Source organism: Ixodes scapularis, unplaced genomic scaffold, assembly GCF_016920785.2.
Source record: "Ixodes scapularis isolate PalLabHiFi unplaced genomic scaffold, ASM1692078v2 PGA_scaffold0__279_contigs__length_252992795, whole genome shotgun sequence".
Taxonomy (NCBI): Eukaryota; Metazoa; Arthropoda; class Arachnida; order Ixodida; family Ixodidae; genus Ixodes; species Ixodes scapularis.
Window position 1 is genome coordinate 223236095 of NW_024609835.1, and position 27966 is coordinate 223264060.

The 27966-nt window shown below is 45.4% G+C and overlaps 1 protein-coding gene, 1 long non-coding RNA gene and 1 pseudogene across 2 annotated transcripts in view; 1 reads left to right on the forward strand and 2 right to left on the reverse strand.

Moving 5' to 3' along the window:
* LOC120841439 (alpha-tocopherol transfer protein-like) overlaps positions 1-27966 on the reverse strand; it is a 58300-nt gene that overhangs the window by 17079 nt on the left and 13255 nt on the right. The gene's annotated exons all lie outside the window — the stretch shown is intronic.
* LOC120841440 lies at positions 10785-27239 on the forward strand. The gene is made up of 3 exons (XR_005715751.1): positions 10785-10823; positions 26662-26744; positions 27216-27239. It is a non-coding gene; the product is annotated as an uncharacterized LOC120841440 (long non-coding RNA).
* Positions 12135-24398, reverse strand: LOC115330166 (annotated as a pseudogene).

Consider the following 27966-nt stretch of genomic DNA (forward strand, 5'->3'; position numbering starts at 1 on the left):
AAGACATTAGCACATTCGTCACTGGGCACGCTGTCACCACTAGAAGTTGTAAGAGAAATTGAAAAACGGTCCTTTTTGTTAACAGTATTCCAAAATTTAATGGGGTTATTTACCAACATGTCTGGAAGACTATGTGTGAAAAAGTGAGATTTAGCGCCTTCAATCGCTTTTTTGTACACTTCTACAGAATTGTGATATGCGGCCCAGCGACGCTCACACTGGGAAAACTTGGCCGCACGGTACAAGCGCTTTTTTTTTATTTGACAGTCTCTTCAGGGCTTTCGTGAACCAAGGTGACTGATTATTTTCAAGTATATTTCGGAGCGGCACGTATTTGTTGATAAGGGAGATTACCTTATCTTTATACAAATTCCAGTTTTCGTCAACCGAGCGCCCCGAAAAGTCTGTCAAATACTGGTCAAAGAAAACCGCAAGATCATTGTTGATCTGATCGAAATTCGCTCTACTGTAATCGCGTATTTTCTTTCGTTGGTCAGTCGGCCTAGATACCGATGTTTTGAAATGAAAATGTAACAGAGTGATCACTGATCCCTGGAAGATAAGTTATGTCACTTGCATGTTCAGGGTGAGTAGCCAATATTAGATCTAAAACACTTGCTGTCGTCGGAGACACTCTGGTGGGATGAAGAACTAATTGCGACAGGTTAAAATCGAGACACAAGTTAATGAACGAATTACACTCTGTAGTGTGTACATTCATACAATGAACGTCATCTGACCATGATATAGCGGGAAAATTGAAGTCACCCAGAAGGAAGATGGGTGCGCTGGGATACCGCATCACTATTCTGTTAATGGCGTTATGCAAAGTCTCAACAAATGACGACGAAGATGAGGGTGGCCGATAACATACTCCCATGATCCACTTCTTATGGTTCAAAACAAGGCCGACCCAGGTTAGTTCTATATCGCACGCAATGTTTAATGAAAAAGATTTAATATGGTCAGCAATTGCAATCAGGACGCCACCGCCACACCTGTCCTGTCTATCGTTCCGATACACATTGAACTTTTTTGAACCATCAAACAGTTCACTGTTCCGTATCCTCCCAGAAAGCCATGTTTCGGTTAGAACAACAACATCAGCATCGGTAGTATCAATGATGGAACACAATTCATCACGTTTTTTTATTACACTCCTTATGTTAGTAAACAAAACAGAGACGTCGGAAAACTGTGACAGCCTAGCTCTACCCCTCGACAAATCCTACGTTGGCGAGCGCGCCTCAGCGGAATCTTGAGTAAGAGATGACTGTGTCTGGGGAATCGTCGGCTGTGCGGGAGAGACAATAGGCAAACTAGAAGGACCTAGCTCGTAGACTTCGCCATTTGTCGAGTTGAAAGCGTAACACCGGTTGTTAATGTGCAGCTTGTTGTGCCTAAGCTTAAACGTTCCTCCCTTAGATTTACCAAATTCTAACAGTCTTTTTCTCGCATTACGCGTAGCAAGCGAAAAGTCTTCGCTAACCGTAATACGGTGCGTTTTGAATGCTTGTCTTGCCATCAGGATCTGGTCCCGCAGTTTAAATGACGAAAATTTTATAATTATAGGTCGGCATTTTTCGTGATAAAATCTTCCGAGACGATGAGCCCGAACAATAGAGTCGCCCGTAACTGGCATGCCAAGGGACGTTCGAAAAACGCTCAACATTCTTTCTTCCGTCTGGGCCCAAGTTTCTGATATGGTGTCAGTAACCCCAAAAAATATCAGATTGTCTCGACGGGACTGATCTTCCGCCTCGTCAAGACGTGCTCGCAACGCAATATTTTCGCCTTGTAAACCATCAGCAACATTTCTGGCGTCGATTACTGCTGTTTGAAGTTGTGCTACAACAGAGGCGCTGGATTCGACTGCAAGGAGCCTCGAGTTGATGTCTGAGATGTTGGCCCTCATTGTTTCTTGGTTCTGTTTAATCTCGTTAATAGATGTTAGGATTCCCGATTGTGACGATTGAATCTGTATTGATCGCGCGTTAACGTCAACAAGCATTTGATGCATTTCATTAAACTGTTTCAACTGCTCGGTGTTCATCGGACCAGGATTGGTTTCCACATCGCCAGAGGTGAAAAGCAGGAGGCTAAAGACGTCAACACATTCGCACATGGTTTCAGATAGCACTTGTGAGCACGGGAACACAAATAAGAAGACATTGCTAGTTCTTTTAGCGTATAATGAGGGGGATGAACCAACCTGTACGAACAAGAAGAGGGCTGCGTAAGTCGACTGCATGTTACAGGTGCTCCCGTGCTCACTCAAGGCGGCGAGGCGCCGGCTGGCGTTTATATCGGCTCTGGATGGTGGTGGCGATGTCGATGTGACTGTTGACGTTGTCGATACGGTGAAACTGTCGTCGAGGTTTATGTGGCGACGTGGCCACAGATGCGCAGCACTTTCTTGAAGCGGAAATCCACTGTCACGGTGATCCACGCAGTTTGGCACGCGCTCTCGAAGAATGAACTCCCTTGAATCCTGAACCGTCATCAGCCCGAAAGCCGGCAACGGGAAGCAGACGATGACCTGTACGAACAAGAAGAGGGCTGCGTAAGTCGACTGCATGTTACAGGTGCTCCCGTGCTCACTCAAGGCGGCGAGGCGCCGGCTGGCGTTTATATCGGCTCTGGATGGTGGTGGCGATGTCGATGTGACTGTTGACGTTGTCGATACGGTGAAACTGTCGTCGAGGTTTATGTGGCGACGTGGCCACAGATGCGCAGCACTTTCTTGAAGCGGAAATCCACTGTCACGGTGATCCACGCAGTTTGGCACGCGCTCTCGAAGAATGAACTCCCTTGAATCCTGAACCGTCATCAGCCCGAAAGCCGGCAACGGGAAGCAGACGATGACCTGTACGAACAAGAAGAGGGCTGCGTAAGTCGACTGCATGTTACAGGTGCTCCCGTGCTCACTCAAGGCGGCGAGGCGCCGGCTGGCGTTTATATCGGCTCTGGATGGTGGTGGCGATGTCGATGTGACTGTTGACGTTGTCGATACGGTGAAACTGTCGTCGAGGTTTATGTGGCGACGTGGCCACAGATGCGCAGCACTTTCTTGAAGCGGAAATCCACTGTCACGGTGATCCACGCAGTTTGGCACGCGCTCTCGAAGAATCAACTCCCTTGAATCCTGAACCGTCATCAGCCCGAAAGCCGGCAACGGGAAGCAGACGATGACCTGTACGAACAAGAAGAGGGCTGCGTAAGTCGACTGCATGTTACAGGTGCTCCCGTGCTCACTCAAGGCGGCGAGGCGCCGGCTGGCGTTTATATCGGCTCTGGATGGTGGTGGCGATGTCGATGTGACTGTTGACGTTATCGATACGGTGAAACTGTCGTCGAGGTTTATGTGGCGACGTGGCCACAGATGCGCAGCACTTTCTTGAAGCGGAAATCCACTGTCACGGTGATCCACGCAGTTTGGCACGCGCTCTCGAAGAATGAACTCCCTTGAATCCTGAACCGTCATCAGCCCGAAAGCCGGCAACGGGAAGCAGACGATGACCTGTACGAACAAGAAGAGGGCTGCGTAAGTCGACTGCATGTTACAGGTGCTCCCGTGCTCACTCAAGGCGGCGAGGCGCCGGCTGGCGTTTATATCGGCTCTGGATGGTGGTGGCGATGTCGATGTGACTGTTGACGTTGTCGATACGGTGAAACTGTCGTCGAGGTTTATGTGGCGACGTGGCCACAGATGCGCAGCACTTTCTTGAAGCGGAAATCCACTGTCACGGTGATCCACGCAGTTTGGCACGCGCTCTCGAAGAATGAACTCCCTTGAATCCTGAACCGTCATCAGCCCGAAAGCCGGCAACGGGAAGCAGACGATGACCTGTACGAACAAGAAGAGGGCTGCGTAAGTCGACTGCATGTTACAGGTGCTCCCGTGCTCACTCAAGGCGGCGAGGCGCCGGCTGGCGTTTATATCGGCTCTGGATGGTGGTGGCGATGTCGATGTGACTGTTGACGTTGTCGATACGGTGAAACTGTCGTCGAGGTTTATGTGGCGACGTGGCCACAGATGCGCAGCACTTTCTTGAAGCGGAAATCCACTGTCACGGTGATCCACGCAGTTTGGCACGCGCTCTCGAAGAATGAACTCCCTTGAATCCTGAACCGTCATCAGCCCGAAAGCCGGCAACGGGAAGCAGACGATGACCTGTACGAACAAGAAGAGGGCTGCGTAAGTCGACTGCATGTTACAGGTGCTCCCGTGCTCACTCAAGGCGGCGAGGCGCCGGCTGGCGTTTATATCGGCTCTGGATGGTGGTGGCGATGTCGATGTGACTGTTGACGTTGTCGATACGGTGAAACTGTCGTCGAGGTTTATGTGGCGACGTGGCCACAGATGCGCAGCACTTTCTTGAAGCGGAAATCCACTGTCACGGTGATCCACGCAGTTTGGCACGCGCTCTCGAAGAATGAACTCCCTTGAATCCTGAACCGTCATCAGCCCGAAAGCCGGCAACGGGAAGCAGACGATGACCTGTACGAACAAGAAGAGGGCTGCGTAAGTCGACTGCATGTTACAGGTGCTCCCGTGCTCACTCAAGGCGGCGAGGCGCCGGCTGGCGTTTATATCGGCTCTGGATGGTGGTGGCGATGTCGATGTGACTGTTGACGTTGTCGATACGGTGAAACTGTCGTCGAGGTTTATGTGGCGACGTGGCCACAGATGCGCAGCACTTTCTTGAAGCGGAAATCCACTGTCACGGTGATCCACGCAGTTTGGCACGCGCTCTCGAAGAATGAACTCCCTTGAATCCTGAACCGTCATCAGCCCGAAAGCCGGCAACGGGAAGCAGACGATGACCTGTACGAACAAGAAGAGGGCTGCGTAAGTCGACTGCATGTTACAGGTGCTCCCGTGCTCACTCAAGGCGGCGAGGCGCCGGCTGGCGTTTATATCGGCTCTGGATGGTGGTGGCGATGTCGATGTGACTGTTGACGTTGTCGATACGGTGAAACTGTCGTCGAGGTTTATGTGGCGACGTGGCCACAGATGCGCAGCACTTTCTTGAAGCGGAAATCCACTGTCACGGTGATCCACGCAGTTTGGCACGCGCTCTCGAAGAATGAACTCCCTTGAATCCTGAACCGTCATCAGCCCGAAAGCCGGCAACGGGAAGCAGACGATGACCTGTACGAACAAGAAGAGGGCTGCGTAAGTCGACTGCATGTTACAGGTGCTCCCGTGCTCACTTGTCTGGGGTTCGTATCCGTGCAGTGATATGTCGACGCTAACACGATTTAAATTCGCCCGAATGCCGAGGCCGGGATGCGTAACCACCCCCATTGACTGCTACGAACTCGATCGCTACCAAGTCAACACAACTGTCATCGTTGGTAAAAGACGGCCCGCAGTCGCTTGCAAAGCGACGTAGATGGGAACAAATTGCCGCGGCGTTTTTTGCGGCCTCGGAAATGCAAGAGCGAGCCGACGTTAAAAAAGATACGTTTGAACTACGACAGTGTCAGCAAGAGCCACGTAAATGCCTGTTCACACTACGGAGCGGACGCGCGCGTTTGATCGAAGTGCTGGATTTGCGCTGTTGGACTTCGGGACCGATCCTTTACAATTGCAACTCGATGCTGACGTGACACCCGGCGAAGAAAGGTTGGACCGGCATTGCGACCCACGAACTGTTACAGCGATCGACAGTGAGGTGCAGTCGTGTCAGAATAAAATGGAATACTAATAACAAAGTGTACATACCACGTTGCGAAGGTAATCCATACGGCGTTTATTTGAGCTTGATATCACACAAAACAGAGATAGAATCGATGAGAGCTTCTTTTCGACGACAGCGTTCGTCACCGTTGCCTCGGAAAACAAGGGGATGGCAAGAGGAAGAGATTGACCTCTTAATCTAGAATTGAGATCAGCGATCAAACTATAATACGGGAAGGGTTCACAAGGGTCGAGCGAGCATATTCCCTTCAGCACGGCAGCCGGTCGTGGGCAGACGGTCTTCGCCAAGGACCGTCAGATCATCGCTGCGCCGAGTCGGAGTGCCTGCTAGGCCTATCTGCCGATTGGTCGGAGTCCGTACTCGTGGCCCTCGAGGTTTTTCCCGGGTGTCCGTGGATCCAGCGTTCTTGTTTGTTCGTCGTGGTCTGTTTCAAGTACTTTTTACTTGTTTCTTGCTGCTTGAAGTCGGGACGCGTGAGAAGCGCACGTAGAAATATAAACATCCGTTGGTTGCCGCGACCAACTGAGCGACGCTGTCGGCCATGCTGATTTGATCGTGAGAAGTGCGTAAGACAGCTTCGGAGCTGTCGTAGGATTTCGTCGTAACCTGCGCAAAACTTACGAAAATTTCGTTTCGTGAATACGGATTTGTTCTTAAGTTTTGTCTTACGCACATTTTTGGCGTAAGATCGTTTCGTGAATCTGGCCTCAGGCTCCCAGAGCCCGTGCGGGCAAGCTCCGGGGAGGGTACACGGCTGAGCTCGCGCGGCGCAGTCACTTCACGAGCGCGCGCTCGGCCGTCCACCAGCGGAACGTACGTTTCGTACGTTTCGCCGGTGGACAGCCACGTGGCGTGGATAGCCACGTGGCTGTCTAGGCCACTACGCCGCAGAAGAATGAAGAGAGCGGAAGAACGACATTCATGCTTTCGCATTCACAACTCATAAGAAGTACTTAGCTGTCTTCGGACTTTGTTTTTCTTCTTTTATTAGGGCACGCACATTGATGACACAAAATCTCTCTGTAGACATCTTCGAGCCATACAGATGTAAACATGCTTCGACCATTTTTGAGGCGCCTCCGCGGGTAATTCTGCCGTTATGTCTGCAGCGAACGCAGTGCGCCTGCAGCCTAAAGCCTGGTTAAGTCTTAGTTCAGATATGTGGCGCGTTTGAGTTTGTGACCAATTGCGTTAATACCGCTTGTGACTGCTTACGAAGACATGGCTGCTATCGCAGCCGCGGTGCGCTCAACGCGTCATAGTGGAGCGCAAGGAGTCCTAACGCATTCGCTCACCCTGAATGACAGGAATATAACAACTCTTGAAGGAGCTGTGCAACGTTTCTAACGTCGAAAAGATTTGCGTCTTCTACTTTTTATATTGTTTATCTTGTCCAAAAGAAAAGAAAACACATCTCCTTCCTTCGAAATGTTGCGATTGCGCCGCGTAGTCGTGAGGCAAAAATGAGAATATTTTACGATATGCAGCCTCGAGCGGCGGCCAGGAGAACCACGCGGCGTGACGTCAAAGGGGTACTTGTAAAAAGCTAGCAAGTTGTGCGAATATATGCCCGATAAAAGTAATTTTTTTTATAAATCTTGTCGTTCCAGCATAAATATAGAGGCGCGAAAAACTTGGTAACATCGACAAAACTTTTATTACACGAAGTTTTAGTGGCGCCATCTATTCGAGGTCAACAAAACCGTCAGCTCTATCTGCTACCGCGAACAGCCAGCACCTCCGACAGAGCTTTGAAGCCTGCGCGTTACGTGACATGACGTCACGTCCGGGATTCCGGCACAGGCGCTGATTGGATGCGAGTGCCGCGTCAGCGTTCACGTGGGACTATGAGAGGAAACGAGCGACACGCGAACGCTGACGCGGCATTTGCATCCAATCAGCGCCCGTGCAGGCCTCTCGGACGTGACGTCATGTCACGTGACGCACAGGCTTGAAAGCTGCCTAGGAGGTGCTGGAACAACCGCCGGAAGCCGGAGGGGGACGGAGGCACAGCCGAGCGGGGATGGCCGGACCCGGACGATCACGCTGCCACATTCCTCCTGTCGCCATGTTGATCTAGCTGCGCAAGCATGTGGTCACGTGGTCGCGAGCGGATGAGTTCTCGCTGCTCACTGATGGCTCTAGAGAGAGCTTCACCGGAACCCCGCACGTCCTCCTTTCACGTCACAGCGCACGTGACTTAGAAGATGGTGAAGGAGTTGAGAGGTGCCGAAAACCTCAATCTTTGTCAGTTGCATACGTCGAGGGAAGAATGAAGTTTCGTGGAGAGTGGTAGATGAAAGCCTGTGTTTAGTAGCTGTAAGGGATTATATTGCCCTTCTCCGTGGATTGCGAATTTAATCAGAAATTAGCTAGTTTGAGCGAGAAGCTTTAGCTATGGTAAGCGCAAGCCGCCGCCCGATTCAAACGGTCTAGCTGTATCCATCCATCCACCCATTCTAGAGAGCCTGAATTACAGAGAGCTTCCAATTGCTCGAACGGCGTCACGAGGTTTACGGGCTGCGTTTGTAATAGCAGCTGCGGGCAGGTGACCACAAAGGTGATCGTTTGCAAACGTCTTCGCCTTTCCTTCTGCTTTATCTCCTCGCACGCGAAAACGCAGCGCATGCGCACCTACGACCTATCGCCGCAGGAGGTGTCCGCCATTAAATTGAAAACGCTTCCCGAGGTTTGAGATGATCCCTCTCTTCACTCTAGGCTGTCCAACGAAGGTGGTGTCCCCAACCTGAAGCAACGGCGGCGGCGCGCAACTTTTCAGAGAGCGGCCCCAGTTGTATTTTCCTCCTTCCGACAGGCATGCGGAGTACGCAGGAGGCTATGACCATACTTGAGTCAAGTCTTGGGTTAGTAAAGCTTGCGGTGTCCGCGTTAAGCCTGTCACGGTGTTCTCTCTCACAAGGTACGCAACCGCGATACGCATCCAGGGGCGGATTCAGACCTCCATTTTGGGGGGGGGGGGGGGGGGGGGGCAGTTCCTCGGCGTAAAACGGGGGGGGGGGGGGGGGGGGGGGGAGTGTTTATATTTTTTGTGGAGTCATCGTTTTTACTAAACTCTGATAACATAATATAGATCTTGAGAGCTTTTGTATCGGTTTACCTGTAGGGGATGAACTCTTTGAACTTTCTGTGGCTATGCACACCAAGGCACACGCTCCCGTACTTTTGACTGCATAGCCTCAGAAAGCTGGGCATCTGGCCAACGCAATGTCTCTGCTCGTGCGGAAAATCACGTGCAATTGCAAGCCTACCAAAGCTATATTCACGTGCACGCCACACGTGCCTGCTCGTATGGGGCACCAGTCAGGACGCTACACTGTAGCGTCCTCACTGTAAATTTGACCGTAAAATTTACGGTCAAATACCAGGCAGCTGATGCTGCCAAACTTGTACAGTAAAAATAACGGTGCACTCCCTTACAAAAATGAACAATGAGTTTCAATTGAGCTTCTAATGTGTTTTTATAGAGTCAAATGAAACTCATAAGAAACTCATCGTTAAATGAGTTTTATCATTACCCACTCCATATCTATTCTTTTGAGTTTACTCATTACAAATTCAAGTGAGGTTTATCGTTACCCAATCAATATGAATTCTTTTGAGTTTACTCATTACAAATTCAAGTGAGGTTTATCGTCACCCAATCAATAGCGATTCTTTTGTGTTTACTCATTACAAATTCAAGTGAGGTTTATCGTTACCCAATCAATATCAATCCTTTTGAGTTTACTCATTACAAATTCAAGTGAGGTTTATCGTTACCCAATCAATAGCGATTCTTTTGTGTTTACTCATTACACATTGAAATGAGTGTTATCAAAAAAAAAAAATCAATAAATCTACTCCCTACTGCATTGCACCCGAAGCAAATAGCGCGTCGGTACTAGTTCTGATATACAGATTTATTTCCTGTGCTTAAAATAATAACTGTATTCACCCTCTTTTACTGTTAAAGGCTTATTCAAACGATGTATGTCTTCAACGCGCCACAGTTTAGCGAAACCAAGATTTCGCGAAATCGGCCTGTTCACACGTGGAGTTTGACGCGCGAAACCTGTGACGTATTGACTCACGAGAATTTCGCCAAACCTTGTCTGCACCAGGAATATTGAGCGTCTCGCATCAAAATGATATGAAGTACGCACAGTGTGAAGAGACAGCCTGTTTTATTAATGCCACTCAATGAATTTCGTCAGATTCGGCTCAACGGGTTTACTAGTTCTGCCAAACCCGGGAAAAACCGCGAGATGATCTCGAAGCATTTCGGACATTTTTGCACCGCTAATAAAGAACGTTATCCCCAGTCACCGTGTTTATATACAGTGCTTGCACCCGCCGCGACTGTTGACGAATCTGCACCGCGCCCCCAATCCGTACTGTAGGCGCCATTAACACACCTGCAACCGAGCAGGACCAAGACTCGTCGCCCGTATGTCGCTCGACATGTTTGTTTTGTTTTCTTTCGGCTTCGGCTCGGATACGGAATCGGCCAAAAATCAGACTCCTCCAAAAGCTCGCCCCTCCTCGAAGGTCAGACGTCATAGCGAAGTCGAGCGGCCATTGGCAGCGTCCGCGTTTCTCCTTCGGGAGATTGACGGGCGTCGGTGAGGTTTCAGCGAAAAATTGCTCCAGAAGCGAGAAATACGCGCCACTTTTTTCGAAGGCGCGCCACTTTTTCGGTTGCGTTCAGACGGGGAATTTGTTTCCCAAAACCTAGTTTCGCGACACAAGATTCGCCAACAAGATGCATCATGTGAACAGATCTATTTACGGCGCCCCTCTATCGCGATTTGGTCAGTTTCGGTTTCAGTATTGCAACTTTTACTGGTTTCGGTTTCATATTTTAAGGATCGCGTCTTCGACGCCCCATCGGTAGCGACACCAGTTCTTTGTATTTTTCTTTTTCCGGCATGGTTTCGCCATTTTTGCGACCGTTAGGTTGTTTTTCCGTTTCGCGGTATGGAAATGCCTTTAGAAATGGAAATGTGCTAATTTAATCAAGTTTATCTATCTGTGAAGTTTTCTCTTGTGATGATTATGTTCAAGAAGAGCGCGGAAGGCCGACGACTCAACAGAACGAGCAACTCAACGCAGTTGGTAAGTGTACTTCTTTGTTTGCATTGTACGCGTTGAACGAGAAGTGAACATTATGGAGTTTTAGAATAATCTCGTGGCTGCTGTGCATGCGCAGACCCAAAACAAGCTTCGGACTCGAGCTTTGGGGCCCATTATTTTTCGATAATAGCGTGGGTACCTTAAAAGGCGGCGTACCGCAAAAGGCGGCGCCCACGACATCTCCGTTGATTCCCAGACGACACACATTTGTCCAAAGGATGCCCAAAGGACGTCACCTTCAGGATAAGAAGGGTGTACCTGGGAGCTCCCGCAAATTTCCCAAAAGCATCCCAAATGAGACTCTAATGAATGGGACTAGAAGCTCCCATAGACATCCTGCCGACATCCCGCAGGTCCTTTTTGGGATGGCAGTAGGACTCACTAGGGACACCAAATCCTGCCTGGGATCTAGAGGGGACATTGCATTTTTTTAGCTTGCTATACCGGGTATTCATAGGAAGTATTTTCCTCGCCACAAAAATAAACTATGCATCGCAGGACGCTCGGTTTTCGAGTAAATGTAGCACTACCGGTTGGAACCAGACGCCAAAGATTAAAGGCTTACTGTTATCTGGTTCGATATATATATATGCAAATCTTTTAAATATTGAAAAAAACAATTATGGCTTTCTTCAGTAGGAGGTGCTATTCATCTGTAAATTAAAAGGTCCTGTTAACTGCAAATTCCTCGTTGAAAGCTTCGAAACATTGTCTAAAATTTTTGGATCAAGTAACGGTAGGCACTGATATTGGCATCCGGTCCCAGTCACTAGTACTACATTTGGGCAAGCTGAATGGAATAAGCTTATTTCTGTGGCGAGAAAAACAGTTCTCACTTCTCATGAACATCCAGTACTTTCATAAGTTGAGCATAATGAATGCGTGCTTTAGGCACCTTCCATCACGGCAATTGATGCAACCCATGCGGAGAACAAGTTGTCTGCTTCTTGCGCAGGAGTTGCAGTGACATCAGAAAGACGCCGAGCTCCAATTGGCTCCGATGGAAGGATCGTGGGTAGACCTCAAAGCAAGCCGCCTTGAGGTCTACCCCCTATTCTTCATTCAGAACCAATCGGAGCTCGGCGTTCTGGCTTCACCACAAATCCTGCAAAAGAAGCCGACGAACTTGTGCTCTGCAAATAGTTCGCAGTGGTCATGAAAGCTGTCTGAAGTGCACTTACTCAATTTCACCCACTAATGTTCCAAAAAATGTTTTAAAACGAAGTATCTATCAAATTTGAGATGCAAACTTCTCAAGCAGTCATGCCAATCAAAGATGTTGGTATGCAAAGGTAAGGCAGCTTTTAAATTTTATTGTAAGAACACTAACACTGGATCATAAAATCGTGTTACAAACATACTTTTGCTTTTACAAGAAAATAGTCTGCTTTCACAAGAAAAAGAGACTAGTTGTAAGTGGTTTCATGATGGTTTATCCAAGAAGCCTTAAGCAACTGTTGATAAAAATAAAATAGTCTGATAACAAAGATATAAATGACTCGTTAGTGACTTAACAAAGCTTATAGAAAAAGGTTGAAGCAACTGTTCATAAAAATAAAACCACCTCTTTAGAGAACTAAAAAAAAATTCCAGACTGCAACTGTTCATAAAAATAAAGTAGTCTGTTTTATAAAACAAATAAATTATTGACTAGTTGGCACCTGAACGAGGCTTAAGGAACTGTTCATTAAAATAACAGCACATCTTCACTTGGAAAGAAAACAATTCCAGATTTCAGTCATCCTCATCTTCCTCTGGGTGTGCCATCTGTGCAGCTCCCCTACAAAGCAAGTAGAACACATCTATGAGCATACATATTCACTAAGTTGTGCTAGCTCTTCCACGTGGAAACAATCATGGCTTCAGAAACCCTGCACCACGAGACGAGTTTAAAATTATGCTGAACCCAAACTTGAGCTGTGAGTATATGTATAGCAAAGTGCTTGTGTGTTCCCTAAATTATGCTATTTGAATAAAAAAAATGCAGAAAGAATAAAATTGTGAACACAAGATTTGCATTGTGAGCATTTATAAAAACTATCTTCATGATGTCACAGCTTTCCTAACCTCCACTACTCTGCAGCCAAGGCACAAGGAGTTCTGCTAAGCCAGGGGGAGGAGTGAAGGTTAATTCGAGTGCAATACGTTAATGTCAGGAAGCAGGAGGGATTCAGTCTTCCACTATGCAGTAGAAGCACCAGTCGTTGACTGCTGCTTCTACTGCATAGTTAAGGGAAATCTCAATTTGGGTTCAGCATCCCTTTAACGTAGACAGAAGTGACTTGATATCTCAATGTTAAGCATTTTTTTTACACTGCAGATGAATAACAACTGCAGTGTTGACATTTTGGCAAATTTACAATGTTTCGTTCTTTGTAAAATGTTTGCAACTGCTGTATTAAAGTTCTACAGTACTGATATTACTTGCCTATCAGCCTTCACATGCAGCCTAATCGTATGCCTGCTTACCTTTTCTGGCAGTTGTCCAGGCGCTCTTTGGCATGGCGCAGCCATGTCATTGTTGTTTTCTCAATATCTTTAAGAGTGACTTCTGCTTGTTTTGTTGTTCTGTTAAGCCACCTGTAAGATATATATTTTATATAAGGCAATTTAAGTAAAATAGTAGAAGTGACATTTGTCTAGGAAGCATTGGCTGCTTAAAGGTGCAAGCTACTGCTCAGTACAGCAAGTATATTCAGGTGTCCAAAATGGTGTGCCCTACAAAAATGAAACGAACTGCACGATGCTAGAAAGCATCTTGTGAGAGTTCCAGTAATTTATAATTAAGCAGAAATAATTCCTTACTTAAGAGTAATTAGCTAACTTATTAAGAAACTGGCAAATTGCTAGGAAATTGTGAAGCGGTTATGTGAAATGTTTCGCTGGCTCTTGCTTGGGCTGAATGGCTTAGTGCTGAAGTTAAGGACTCATTTCTTTTTCGCTTTAGTTAGCCTTCTCGCAAGCTTTCCGTGCATCTCCTGCAAGCATTGCAATGTCGGATGGAAGCACACTCGGCTTACGTTGCTGCCATGGGTTCAAGCCCAGGCGGCGACCGTCCCTTTAACTCTGAAACGCCCTGTCCTCCTCTGCACCGGCTACACCACGTCTAGCCGGTTGACCACGTGATTATCCAATCAGCGTCAAGCTTTCCTCATCTCCACCAGCTATACCATGCGACTTGTCCCGACCAATCAGCTTCGAGCTTGCGGTTACACAGTATACCGCATGTTAAGAGTGTAGAACCAGAGATCGTTTCACATTAATACTTATTTGAGAACCGAGGTGTCAGTGTGAAACTTGCAAAGTGCATTAAGAAGCATTGGAATTACATGACTGCAATGTGATACAGTTCACATACTTTATTTTACTGACCTGTAAAATATTACAAAATACCACGACAATCTGCCCCCTTAATCATGGACTCTTCTAAAATCTTGCGGCATTTCTTTACATATAAACAGAAGCATGCATATGCATCATGGTGCAAATATTTCAAGGTGCTTTAAAACTTTCCAATTGACATTTCAGCTCCTAAGTAAATATTTAAAAAGTTATCTAATTAGCCTCAACTAATTAATTTGGCTTACTTAAAAAAATATGACAAATTGCTGAGCAACTGTGTTGCGTACGTGAAACGTATGAGACACAATTCTTCAAAGTTCAAAGGTTGCTGCATTATAAAACGCTTCATACTCAAACACTGCAACTCTAGCCAGATGCTTGCTAATAACAGACAGTATGCTTAACTTGCATAGAGCACTCAACTTTTTTTTTTTTAATTTAAGCGAATTATTTGTGACATGCGGCATACGATCTTACCATTTATCACCTGGAAAAACATTCATAGGTTTGACGCAGCACTAAATATGAATATATGACACGACTAGAAAAGGGTGCTTTAGGTTTGCTCAGATGTGACGCTTTCTCTTGTGCATGTTTTCCTTTCCCACATTACATCCCCATAGAGCATTAGTAAAACATGAAGTGCCTTCCAGTGGCATTAAGAGCTATCATGGAAAAGGGCTTATACAGCTCCCACACTTTTGCATTCTCCTCCTTTGGGAATGCAGCATGACCAACAGTGTCATGGGATGGAAACAGCGAGAGGGACTGAGGGCACACACACGACGTTCCTGAAAATACTTCCACTCCTCGCATGCCTTTTGGGATTTTTGAAAATGGTCCATTACATAAAATTGAATAAAGTAAATTCAATTATCTGCCTTATTCAATGCTTCGTAAACCAAATTTATAGTCAGTCTAACTGATATGAAGCTCGGTACCAGGAGCTGTGTGTTAGTGACTTAGCACTCTTGATTTAGAAGGACAGTAAGGTATTAGTACGACATCACCTATACTGTACCTTAAAAACAAAGCTGTACAATTAATATTATTTCTACAAAATATCATGAGCCCTTTGAAGTGCTTACCACACATCAGCTGACAGAACTGCAGGTCACAGAATCTCCTCTTGTCTTTTGTACCATACCAAGTGAAGGCCACTCCTATGTCGTAAGTCAGAAGCTTCTTAAGTATTCGGGAAGTTTTTTCCTTTGCATCGTCCCCGCCAATTATTTTGATGTACCTTTTCTGGAATAGAACATCAGACAGTCGGGCCTGAATAAGAGAGGAATACCAGGGTCTTCAGTGGCGCAAAAATTAACTCAGCATTGCAGGAAGGTGAAACTCTGCCCGAATGTGACGCTAGCTGTGCTGACAAAATGAGAAAGTTTGAGAACATGGCATTACCTAAATCAAAAGATACGGGAAAGAAACACTTCTTCACAAGCGCATGTACACTCGGCCTTTTTTCAAAAAAGATAAGTTATTTTGGCCCCTGTGGAGCTTATTTTGGTGAGAGGGCTTATAAAAAGGAAACAAAAGAAGGGTTTCTTTCGTTGTGGTACGCTTAGTGGGCGTCACTCAAAAAGAAATTTTTTTTTTTTCTCAATTTCTTTTGATCCAAGTAATATCACATTCTCAAACATTCGAATTCTATCAGCACCGCTAGCGTCACACTGTGGCGGAGTCTCAACTTCCTGCAATGCATAGCTATTTTTTGCGTCGCTGAAGGCCCTAGTTTTTTTCTCCCCAAATTGGGCCCGGTATATGTTTTGTCCTTAAAGGGGTACCCCGGCCATTTTTTGAGCTACTCAAACAAATTGCATTTTCTGACTACCAGGACTTTAGTGTTCACGGTACGCTATTTATTTTTTTGAAGTTGATAAATAGCAATCGACAAAACCGTAAACGAAGATGATGCCGAAACCAACATTCAAATTTCCGCGCGCTCTCCAGTGGTGTGACGTCACAAATGGTACAGAGCTTTAAGTCGCGCAGGTAGTCTTAAACTGAGCATTTCAAGTGTTTTTTGCACGTTCCTTAGTGAATCAGCTACCAAGCATTCTTTTCCCACCATCAAATGTCTTGTAACCAGTTGGGAAAATGGCTTACTGCCCACTTTGTACCATTTCTGTCGTCACACTTCAATGTTGCCAGTAGGGGCCCCCGGTTTGAGAAACACGATGAAAACGAAATTATAAAATTCAATAACTTTGCAAAATCATCTTTTCACACAATACTTGGGGAGCTGGTACAGCCGTGTCTATCGGTGTGTTGAGCCATTTTTGAGGCAAATCAGAGACCACGAAAATAATGCCGGAATACCCCTTTAAAGGAACAGTGACAACCCCCAATTTTGTTTTTGTTTTTTTTTACTTTTTTGCCAGGCGGTTTATTATGGTGTCAGATCAATATTTTGCTAGTGTCACATCTATTTTTAATAAAGTAAAAAAACGCAACTGCTCGAAACCGAAACTGGACTGGGCAGGAAGAAATATAGAGGAGGGGATAGGTGGCAGAAGTCACGTAGCTGTGATACTTTTTTTCTCCCAAACGCATTTGCAGCTTTTTAGAAGCCACAAAAAACGGGTATCATATTTATTTTCTATTTTAAATGTTGTGTGCGTGCCTTCAATGACCTAGGACTTCGATTATATTTTGTGGTTCTGTCTAAACCATGAAAAAACGGCACATGGCCACGGAGAAGAGAGTGAGCGTGACTGAAACTAGCCAGTTCTCGATCGGCTGTTTTCGGTCGGAAAGAAAACGAATTCCGAGCCGCGAGTTGTTTTCTGGGTAGTTGGGCTCTCACGTGTAATGTGCAAATACATATATTGGCGAGCCTAAATACCCCGTCAGTTTTATCAAAGAAATTAAAAACAAATTTCATCTCACCAGTTGCAGCTTCTTTTCATCACTTGCAGCCAGGACTTTTTCGTAAGCCAAGAATTCCTCCAAATCCTTCAAAGGAGCAACAACAAGAGGTTCGGTCGGTGCAGGCAGCACACTGTCGAGCATGTTGGCAAGGAGTGCCAGTTGTTCTGATTGCTGTTGTTGTCTCTGCTTGAGTGTATGCAACATCCTCAGCACCTGCGTCATGAAATCTAAAAAGAGTATGGCATACAAATGGCATACAAAAGGCTTGAAACAAGGCCCCAGGGAAGATTGAAGGTCTCACTTCTAAAAAAATAGAAGTATTTATTACCTGTCCATTGTGGGCCCGAAATTGCCCCTGGTGGCATATGAGCAGTAATATCACGCGGCCGCCCTGCGCTGGGAACAGGGCCTGACAGAGAAATGATACACAACTCCATTTAAGATACATAGTGAGCTATAAAAGTATTTAAAACCATGGAAAAACAGCGCTAGAAATACGAGGACTAAGACAAGGGGAAACAAGAGAAGGCGATCCTACCAAAATATACAGTTGAGAGTGGCTCGTTTACCCTCATCTTAGTCCTTGTATTTTCCGGCGGTGTTTCTATTGCTATGAACCAACAGGCGCAAATCACCACTTTACTGTAGTTTTCAAACAGTGGAATTCATACCCCCTAAAGTACGCAGGTGTGCTACAAACTTCTGGCAATGACCACTGATAAAGAAACTTAACGAGCAAGTGTATCCCAACTTTAATGCCAACTTTGGTGGGAAGAAATTTGGGGAAGCACAACGCTAACTCACCCACTTTTTCAAGTGAAAGCTTAGAAGTAAAACATCGACATGATCAGTAGCATGCACTCAGAATGCACTTCAGGTTCCCCATCTTGCCAGTCATAATATAGCTAAGTATGGGAAGAAACATACCATGCTAGCAGATAAAGAACGTTGTCGTCTGTGATCGTCCTTTTCTTTTTATTCTTTCAGTTAATTTTTCTGCATTTAAACTCAGTGTAATGTACACTGCACATAATATGGTGCCTGGTCAAATAAGCAATAGAAAATAAACATGGTCAAATGAACAAGTTGCTACAGAGACGATGTGGTCTGAAAATGCACTTCAATAAAATGCCAGAACATCACAAATATGCTAGCAGAAGGAGAACATATTTTCAGTTACCATGCACATGCTGATTGAGGGCCTTGGGAGACATTGCTGAGCACCTCCCGAGTGAGGATTCTACCTCGTGATGGGAAGGGCGGCTCCCTATTGCAGAGAAGCATGTGAAATTTCAGCACAACGCAGAAAACTCTTATCGTCCGATGGGTTCTAGCTAGAACACTCTCTCTTCAGACAAAGTGACTCGACATCACTGAAGGAACCATATTAGCAGAAAGACAGTAAATAATGAATTACCATGTGCCTGCTGGGTAGAGTGCCTAGGGGAGAGTGAACGCCTCCACGGAAGTTCCTCAAACTCACGAGAAACTGAACGGCTGCCTGAGAAAAAACAGCATGCCTCCAATTCAATTTAACCATGTTACTAGATGACCTGCACATTGCTAACACTCCTTAGGGTGTGTGGGAGATGTTCACTTGTCCTGCATGACGTACATATTTGAAAGTTTTTTCAATCCTCTATAACTCTGCCACAGATATTCGTTCACATCATTTATATGTGAAACTTGAAAGGTAAGGTGCCTAGTTACCATGGACCCCACTCCTGGACCGCTCCGGTGATTTGGACTGCCTTCCATACGAGGACTTGCGCTCCCGTGAGACAGGAGGGCTGCCTGTTGCTACAAAAGTAATGCAAGCTGGTAGAGTAAGCATTTTCAAAGGAGAACATGTGTGTTCAATTACCATGCACATGCTGACTGAGAGCCTCAGGAGACATTGCTGAGCACCTCCCGAGTGAGGATTCTACCTCGTGATGGGAAGGGCAGCTCCCTATTGCAGAGAAGCATGTGAAATTTCAGCACAATGCAGAAAACTCTTATGGTCCCATGGGTTCTAGCTAGAATACTCTGCTACTCTCTTCAGACAAAGTGACTCGACATCACTGCAGGAACCATATGAGCAGAAAGACAGTAAATAATGAATTACCATGTGCCTGCTGGGTAGAGTGCCTAGGGGAGAGTGAACGCCTCCACGGAAGTTCCTCAAACTCACGAGAAACTGAACGGCTGCCTGAGAAAAAACAGCATGCCTCCAATTCAATTTAACCATGTTACTAGAAGATCTACACACTGCTAACACTCCTTAGGGTGTGTGGGAGATGTTCAGTTATCCGGCAGGACATTTTATTTTACATATTTGAAATTTTTTCAATCCCCTATAACTCTGCCACAGATATTCATGCACATCATTTATATGTGAAACTTAAAAGGTGCCTAGTTACCATGGGCCCATCGGCTGGACCACTCCGGGGATTTGAGCTGCCTTCCATGCGAGGACTCGCGCTCCCGTGAGACAGGACGGCTGCCTGCATAAAAATAAAAAGTTGACATAATTGATACAAAAGTAATGCAAGCTGGTAGAGTAAGCATTTTCAAACAGCCCCAATAAATACCATTGGATGAATTAACAGAACAATCAGCATATAGTTACAACGCGAGGAAAACATGAAATGCCCACATTCTGCTACAAAGCTCAAAGCGAGCATATTAACTGTCTTCTAGTATATGGCTCAGAGTAAAGGTGTGTTAAAACTTAATTTCAGTGCCCATTTGCAATATTGAACACAACTCCAAGATACATCATTAGGTCATTTAGCACAAGAACAGTATGCTTCGTTACCGTGCACACCCTGGCTAGACTGCTCGCATGATCTCGAAATCCTCCGAAGTGCCTGACCTTTGTTAGAGATGGGACGGCTCTCTGCAGAAATGATGTGAATAAACAGCATTTGAAAAGCAGTGCTAAGAGGAAAATAAAACTCTACCAAATCCGGATGGAAAATAAAAACATACTCATACAAAACCCCAGTTCAATGCAAAGTAAGACATAAAGAGAAATGTGATTGATGGTTTAATACCTTTCGCCTTCTGACGACCTGCCCCGTGTGACCTCGAATGCACCACAGCTTCATGTCCAGAAAAGATTAGACGGCTGCCTGATTTTGGAAAAAAAGAATACTATAAGGAAACTTTTATCAGATAGAAGTCTGCGAGACAACAAAGCTACTGCCGAAGCTCATCAGAAATAAACATGGAAGACCATTTTATAAGGAGAAGTTGAGCTTATTGCTTAACACTAAATTAATTAACCAAAAGATGACACATAAAGAAAGAGATAGACACATACAGGTCTTTCATGTACCTACATGTGTTTCTGCTTTCTAGAAATTATTCAACACTACTTTCTGAGAGTGTGACGAGTGGTCCCAGGCGATCATTTTTTACCGATACCAGATGATGTTTGCAACTGATAAGGAAACCATCATGTGGCTCTGATATTAGATGTCAGATATGGTTAAGGAGATGTACAGTACACTTCCTGTCCTGAGATGTATAAAGGATAAATAGCAACTGCCCAAAATATGATGGCAGTTGACAATAAGTCAGTCATCTGAACCAGCTCATATGAACTTCCCACGTGTTATGACCACTTGCAGCAACATAAAAGGCTCCTGAATATACAAAAACACTCCAGCTACATTCCAAATATTAAAAATGTTTTTTTAGGGCTATCAAAACCCATTTCTACAGATCAATTTAAGCTATTAAAATCAGTGACTGCAAGCTCTTATTGTAAACCTCTGATCTACTTCTGCATGACACGATAGACAGCAAAGTTATGAATATGAGCGCCATGCTCTGTAATGAGTATTGGTAGTGACAGCGCTTGTGCAAAAGGCATGCCTTGCAAAGCAATGAGCCGGTAAATGTAGCACTTGCTGCATCCAGTCAAACACCTGTCCAACCAAGTGTCTGGAACTGCAAAAGCACCTTGTTACACAGATCTCTTGATGGTAAACATCACCCTAGGCAAGATATTAAAACAACTGGGTAGAACCAGATTATCCTCTCTGTTAAACAGGTTATTTCATACTAGAGGCTTTCAACTGTACTCGAAACAGAGATGAATATTGTCGGCAGTTTTGCCTCTCCCAATGAGATAGGAGACTGTTGCCATCACAGACTTCCGTTAAAAATTTATTTTGGCTGTTTTATTTAAGTATGTTTTATTTTTATGAATAAACAGCTATAGCTAGCTTAAAATCTGGAGAGATATGTGTAATTAGTTCCATTAGCATCCCACAAAAAAAAAAAAAAAAATGAAAGGATTGAATTACTCTAAGAAAGGAAAATTTTCATAAAATAGAACGCAATGTCTTCAAACTACTCACTTTTCTTTGCTTGGTCAGATCTTTCTCCAAGGCAGGGTGGTGTGGGTGGTTTAGGAGGAATGTAGCCTTCTTGGATTTCAACTTCAGAATCGCTAGACACTAGCTTCCTAGTCTTTTTTCTTTTTCCACGCCCTAATTCTACGTCACTACGTAGGTCGGACGCCTCTTCAGCAATGGGAAGTTTCAGTCTTGCCTTCTCGTAACTGTCTGCAATAATCAACTCTTGATGTTATAAATCTCACAACAAGCATTTAGGGAAATAAGGTTATTCTACTTACCATACCATCCAAGAGAAGTGAACGGTAACTCCGTCCAGCCTAGCTCTGGTAGCTTGCCTTCCATGGTCAATGCTTGAAGTTTCTTGCTTGTTGTCTTATTGGGCCAAAAACAAACGGAGCCTTTCACCCAGTTTGCATGGACAACAGCGACAGAGTCATCCTTAAGAAAATGGAACACCCCAAACTTTTTGCCATCTGGTTGAAAAAAGAATGGAAATAACAGTCAACTAACGAGCACCACTTGAACCTATGAGAAAAAGAAATGAGATGGAGGGAAACATTACTGCAGATGAACCAGAGGAAAAATTGCATGTTTCCCTTTGAAAGGAATTCGAACACATTTCTGGACAATGCTCGAGAGTGGCCACGAGCTGGTGCCGGAGAGGTCAGAGGCAAGAACGATGCCGAGCATAGATGAAGCACAGGGGTAAGTATACAGGTCAGCTGTTTCCCTGAACTGCTTGCCAATCACTTGTGCCTGGCCAGACGCTGAGCAAAAAGCAAAGTTTTGAATTCTAATGATGGTTCCATCAGCTAAGATGCAAGTGTTGTCATTCATGCGTGTCCTGAGGCAGAATTTGTGGGGGAGATTGACAGCTTTGTACTGAGGGTTAACACAGTCAGGAGGCAGTGGCCCATTATCATGTGGGAGGAAAAAATGCCTTTCACTGTTGAGATCCTTTGGTGTTGAAACACCTCGGCGCTCCATGACACGGTTGTGCAGCTGCTCTAACGGCTTCTCGGGCTTTTTCTGGAGATCTTTCAGTGATATCCCATAAAATTCTCAAAAGGGAATGCACTCCATGATTGCAATGGCCCATGAACTCTCACATCATTGGCCAAGTGGATGAGATTGTGCACATTATGTGATACTCCATCCTTCCCATACAGAAACATGTATGTTTCGACAAAATGGACCAGCAACTTTTCAGCGTAGTCCACGAACTCCCGGCAGTACCTAGGACTGCTGAGAATTGTGATTGCAGAGTGCAGAACCATGAAGTTAAAAAAGTATGGCTCAGGAACCCTTGCGCAAAGCACAACTGGGCCTGTGTACAGCACGAGCAGTCGAAACTCCATTGCCTTCCAGCGGTCCAAGTCTAGAAGACTTCTGGGCTTTCGAGCAAAGTCTGAGCAGATATGGCACTGAATTTCAAGGTTAGCCAAAGAAATTGCATCTCGTACTGCTGTTCCCAGGCGATACCTGTTGCTTCCCTTAAGCCATAATCTCAGTAGCTTGTGGACGACACCTAAGCACACAAGATGCATAAAGTCCAGAGGAACTTGCATGACCAAATCAATGGGAAGCTTTTTCAGCTCTGTTCCCTTGACATGATGTTCTTCTTGAGCACAATCTCGAAAACTTTTATCTGTTCTGAGCTTTGCATCAAGCTGGGGAAAGCACATCCTGCCGTTGATGAATTCCCCCTCCGTCTCACACTTGGTGCAGCTAAAATAGCCATTGTGTCCTTTGATGCCAAGGACATAAGATTTTGCAGGAGCGTCACAGACCAATCCTGCGAGCTCTACTCGTACATGTTTTCCCTGCAGCACAACACCTTCGCTTAGTACTTGGTTGATATCTAACACAGCAGGCCGAAGGAAAGCCTCTGAACACACTGCTTTGGACTTTCCGTAGTACACACCAATAGGGAAGACATCGCATTTCCCCCAGTTCTTCACCTGGCACAGGATGGGCCAAAACTGGTCACGTGTGCTTTTCGTAAGGGGCAGGCCATCAATGTTAACATTGATGGTAATGATGTCTGGTATGTCACGTGCATGCTTCAGAGTGTCTTCCAACCCTGCTTCCAAGCCGAAGTGGCGGTACTTTCCTGTTCCCATGACCACTACAACTGCCTTCCTAGGTGTTTTAAGAAGCGACCTTGCACTCCCAGGGAGAGAAGCGAAGCAAGAATGCGAGCGCAAAATTTTGAGCAGCTCGTTAAGGGAGCGATGAGACACAGCTGTGTCAATGGCCCAGCCTCTGACTTGCTGCTCAATCGGCCCACGTGCATTGACCACGTAGCCTTGATGCTCGGAAGTGCCTGAACCATCGTGGCGCACAGATGCAGCCACCTGATAATCGGAATGTAGGTCCTCAATTGCGTTCTCTGAACTCGCATACCCATCTAATGAGTGATCTTGCTCTGGCGGAAATCCGCTGGGTATATAATCCTCCCTGGCTTCGGGAACTTCCCGTTCCGCTTCTTGTGCCATATAAATGTTTTGGTCTCCTTCCACGACTACGTCACCAACATCACCCAACAAAATACCGCACAAGTCTACGCGAGCTGCTTTACTAGCGCGTTTATAAAACGTGGCTTTTGGACGCTTATGCATTTTAAAACAGGCGCGTAGTTCACACGTTCAAGGAGTTGCCGCCATCAATTGAAGTTGGACGTATGATAGTCCTAACACAAGCGCTCCTAAAGCGGAAACATTCTATTTGATAGGATTGAAAATAAGCTTCGCACTGCACGGAAATGATTGAACATAAACGATTACCTTCCATTTCCATGTCGCTGCTCCTCTTGATAGCAAACCCGTTGTAGTACCTACAAGGCCTCCCTAAAAAAAACTCCGCGAAACAGCTATAAAAAAAAAAGAGGGAAAAGTTCCGATTGGATTGGATTGGATCGTGGCTTTCGAACCGAATGACTTGTGGTGGCTATCGACAAGGTTGCCAGGATTCCAAGCCCCTCAATTCAGTTTATATAAATACAAATTTCGTAAACACACACACACACACACATATATATATATATATATATATATATATTTTTTTTTTTTTAATATTGTATAAATTTGTTTTTTCTTTATATCGTTGCAGGGTCTTGTCGCCCCTTTACTTTCTTTTTCTTTTGAGGAACGGGGAGGAGAGCGTGGGAGGGAGAGGGAAGGATAATTCTCCTCCCCCCTTTCCAAGAGCGGTGCGTCGGCGCAACGTTGGTCGGCGCGTCTCAGCTCGGATGCGCGTGGAGCGAAAACGATCGTGCTGCAGAACCCTGGATTCAGTCGTCCAAGACCAATTTCGATCTCGATGAGCCTGGATGAGCTTCGAACGCGTCGCCAAACTCTGGCAAAATAAGGTCTAAGATGGCTTCTTTTGTGTCAAAGTTAATTTCTATATCAAGATGCCTTTTCAAAGTATACCTACCGGTAAAGCAAATAAAAAGTCAGTCTCATCCCCCAATCGTCCCGTTGAGGTAGATTTCAGGATTGTCCACATTATGTTGTCCCAAATATATCCTAGGGATAACTGCAATGGGATATGGGACGTGAAGACCACATAGGGACTTTTTTGGGACATCCCAGGGATTTTGTGTGTTGTCTGGGTTGCGTCTTCGACGCCGTCGCCCGCTCGGGAACTGCGTGAGTTGCACTCGGCGACCGCGGTCGGTATGGTCGACGCGTATTGAAAACGTCACGGATCGCTGGATTCACATCTCAAAGCTGTCGAGGCGCGTGTACTTACGATCGCGGCAGACATGTAAGCATGCCTGGGTGGTGGATCGTCTGGGCTTCGTAAGTACAACAGAGCAGCTTGGCAGCGACAAAAACAAAACATGCGGCATTGAGTGTAAAAAAACTACAAAAATGTTACTCTGGACAAAAAGCTTGTTTAATTTTCAAGATAAACCGTTCTAACTTTCAAATAAAAGCTGCCGCGACATATTGGTGGCGTTTTAAGCGCGAGATGCTTGCGTTTGGGGGGGTCCCCTTCAGAGAAACGCTATTCTAAAACTCTTCGCCGCAATCCTCGCTATTTTGCCGTCCGTAACGCGCGGTAAAGTAGCGCCCGATATTCTAAAACTCCCTATTTTCTCGTTAAGCTAGAATGTTTTTTTTTCTTTTTTTAACTAGTTGGATTTGCTTTATCTGTCCTAATGTTTGTATCTATGTGTAGCGTAATGAAAAGTTGCCACTCATTCTGTGTATGGTCCGAGAAAGTGTAGCTCATGTCAACAGAGCACGTATTGAATTCCTAATGCTACTTTCGGTCCGTTGCTTTAGGAAATGTCTTATTGGTCTAGCAGTGTACTGATGTCTTTCAACTATAAATTGATTACATTGACAATACTTCATTACATTTCCGAAGTCAGACTTCCTTGGAATTCGGTTCATGCAGAGACAATATTCCTTTTCAGTCAAAACGGTTGAAGAGGATATCCATCTTTTGTTTTGAAGTTATGGAAGTGGACTAAATTGTACTGTTAGGACAAACTTCGGTCCCCTGGCTTTCTAGAATTGAACTGGGTTTATATTTGTCGGTTAGAACTTTTGATAAAGCAGTTGTTCCTTTTGCCTCTTTTTTTTCTCTTTCATTTTGCAATTGTGATGTGATCAAGCCGAGGGCCGCAGTTATTCCCAAATGAAGCAGCAGCAGTGTGTTCCCAGCTTGCGTCACTTCGATTCATTTCAAGGCATGCCACGAAATTAATGCCCCTGTTCATACACCGTTCGAATTGGGACTGACTTCAAAATGCAGTTCGACACAGTGTTTAAGCGGTATGAAACGTCTGTTGAATGACCTATGCGGTTGTCACAGGTTCGTGGTTGGTCAACCCGAAACGCTTGTCTTCCTCTTCCCAATGGTTTGAAGCTCGGCCGGCATTATACTTTTTCATACTTAGCGTGCAACGCTGTCAAAGCTACTGGCGCGAGTGCGTGGCTTCATCTACGGTTTTGTTTGTGCGAGAAGGCGTGCAAATGATCAACAAGACCAAGCCCCACGCTCGCGCCAGTAGCTTTGACAGCGTTGCACCTTAAGTATGAAAAGGAGTATAGTCTCATCCGAGCTCAAGCCTTTGACGCTCAGGTAAACATGTGCGAGGATTATAATTGACCCTGCCCCCAAACCACCTATAAACAGGCCAAAATGACAAAAAGACAAAATTTGTGACAGCGGTGTTCGAGAGAAACTGCAGACGTTTAATTACCCTGCCTGAAACTTTGCAAACATTTCAGTGTGGTTGCACCTGTGTGGGCGAGGTAAATCCACTATGAAAAGACCCTGAAGTGACGCCTTCAGGATGCCGAAAATAATTATGGTAAGTTAGAAATTAACCCACTAGTATACTTCCTAAATATTTGGGCCGGGTGTCGATTAAAAAATTTTAACCCAGTTCATTTGTCACAAATTTTCAGGCATAATATCTTGAAAAGAATGGAACTGCAGATGTTCCAAACTGGCTGAGGTAAATCAGCCTTGCAGTGCACCAAGGTTTACACTGAACATACTTTTGTGTATTGTCCACGAGGTGTAGCTCTTGCATTGAAGTTTTATGTTGTAGTTTCTTCAATGTTTGAACTTTCAGCGCGCCAGCTGGGTAGTGTGTAAATTTTTTTTTTTTTATAGCGCAAGCAATATCTTAGTCCTGGTGGCAGAAAGTTTCGGCTAGCAGTTGACATGGTTGGACAACGGTGTGCATGCTTGCTTTCTCTGAAGCGGCCAATGAAGCAAAATAACAGCATGTGCGGATTGTTCATGCATTTAATTTTTTGTTTGTTGTTCGTTTCAGACTACATGTGCTCCCAGTACAGGGGGTGGCCCTCCAGGCGCTGACGACCAGCATGTCATCTCTGCTGTGCTGTCGAGGGAAATTTAAAGGGTAAATATTGCAGCTGCAGTTTTTTCTATTCTATCCCTGCTACACTTCCTGCGAATTTCTGTGCATACTTGGTCTTTTTGTTTTCATAGTACTGTAAACTTTTGTTATAGTCCGTTGCAACTATAGAATAGCACAAGCCCCTGCCACAATTCCCTTTGCTCGCCATGATTGGCGGTGTCCTCTCGGCTCTCCTCCTCTCTAGTGTTTGCTTATTAAAAAGAGTGAAGGGCTCTGTGGGAAGGCCTTCTGCTATTCTAGAGTGGCAACAGAGTATAATGACCTCAGTTAATTTAACCATTTCGAAGAGTCCTAGCGGGCACCCATGCATTTTTATGGGAAGGACTTTGCATCATATTTTGAACCGAGAAAATGACCCCACAAACGGGAAAGCACGGGCTTTCTGCTACAAAATTGACGGAACCAAACTTTGTTTTCAAGATCAGGCCGGAAAAAGTCGACTCCTGTCTTAAACGGCGAGTAACAGAAATCCTGTGCTAGTCTCGCCACGTTGGGAAGCTAATGCTATGACCCCCATCTTGATTTCTTTAATGCTTGTTATGGCTGTTTTCACATCTGGTATTTTCACTGTTCTTTGGCCAAAAGTGAGTGGCAGGTCACCATAGGTTTCCAGAAGAAAGTGGTCGCATATGCAGAAATTTCT